This window comes from Chenopodium quinoa, unplaced genomic scaffold, assembly GCF_001683475.1.
Source record: "Chenopodium quinoa cultivar QQ74 unplaced genomic scaffold, ASM168347v1, whole genome shotgun sequence".
Classification (NCBI taxonomy): Eukaryota; Viridiplantae; Streptophyta; class Magnoliopsida; order Caryophyllales; family Amaranthaceae; genus Chenopodium; species Chenopodium quinoa.
In genome coordinates, this window is record NW_018743979.1 from 4,701,852 (window position 1) to 4,703,308 (window position 1,457).

Genomic DNA, 1,457 nt, shown 5'->3' on the forward strand with positions numbered 1-1,457 from the left:
ACTTCACTGAAGAGGAAGCCAGTTCAAGGGCGAGAGGCGACTCCTCATCCTAAATCCAAGAAGCGGGAGCCACTTGCTCTTGATTTCACAAAATTCCGTTATCCTACGGGAAATAGGAAACCGGTTCGTCATATTCAGGCGGACGGGTCAAAGCAAACGTTCACAGATGCTCGGCTACTGCTAGAGCAGAAGAAGAGTGACCGATTGTCAGAATCGGCTTCTACTTCAAATTTTCAAGACAGTTTGCGAAATGCCTTGATGAGGCATACTCAGTCGTACCATGAGAGTCAGTCAGGCGGCACCTCCCGTCAGTCCGGCTTTCGTAGTGCCCAGGCGGTACCAAACTTACCATTTGTGCCGCAACAACAGTATTTTATGCAGCCACCTCCATTTGGTGGACCTGCAGCAAAAAACGTCCAACCTATGGACTGGCAGCTACGGCTGCTTAGACTTGGTGAACAGTCGTCGGCCTTCTCCAAGGAAATTACTGAAGCCGCTCAGCCGGCCAAAGTAAAAAATGTACTAGTAGGCGCCTATGACGGCACTACTAATCCAGAAGACCATCTGATGGCATTCACCAACCTGATGTACCTTCAAGGGTTGGATGATCCCACTTGGTGCAAGTGTTTCCCAGCGACTCTCAAGGGAATCGCACAGCAATGGTTCGGCAACCTGCCGGCTGGTTGTGTAAACAGCTTCAGGACGCTTGCTTGCTTATTTGCCTCTAACTTCGCCATGAACATCCCTGCGAAGAAAACGACCCTTGATTTGGGAACAATTCAGCAGGGCGAGAAGGAGGGGCTTCGTTCTTACATCAGGCGGTTCAACCTGATGAGAATACAGATTCAAGGGTTACCGGATGAGGTAGCTTATACTGACTTTTTTAGAGGTCTCAAAGACGGGTCTACCTTCAAATTTGATTTAGTTCGAAAAAGGGTGGCGACTCTTCAAGAGGCCTTGATTGAAGCAGAAGCCTATATACAGGCGACTGATCTGTGTGCGATAAAACAGTCGGACGGGAAAAGGTTCGACAAAAGAGAGGGACGACAGAAACAGTCGTCTAATAAAGATGAGAAAAGAAAAGAGGTCTGGGCGGCTGATTCCTCTAAACAGCCGGCCCAGAAAAAGAAAAAAGAATTCAAACCATACTCCCCAAAGTATGTGTTTAACAAGGATAACCAGTTTATCCTGAAAGAAATAAAAGGACGGTTCTCAATTGAGAAGCCGCTCCCCATGAAGGGTTCTGCAAACAACCGGAACCAAGACAAAATCTGTGCTTATCATGATGACGTTGGTCATCACACCAATGACTGCATCAGTCTCATGCGGTACCTAGACCGCTTGGCTGAGCAAGGTGATCTTGACACTTATGTCAAGAAATCTACGGGGAACACTTCCTCAAAAAAGCAGTCGGCCAAAAAGAATCAACAGGCCGACAGTTCTGATACAGATGATGC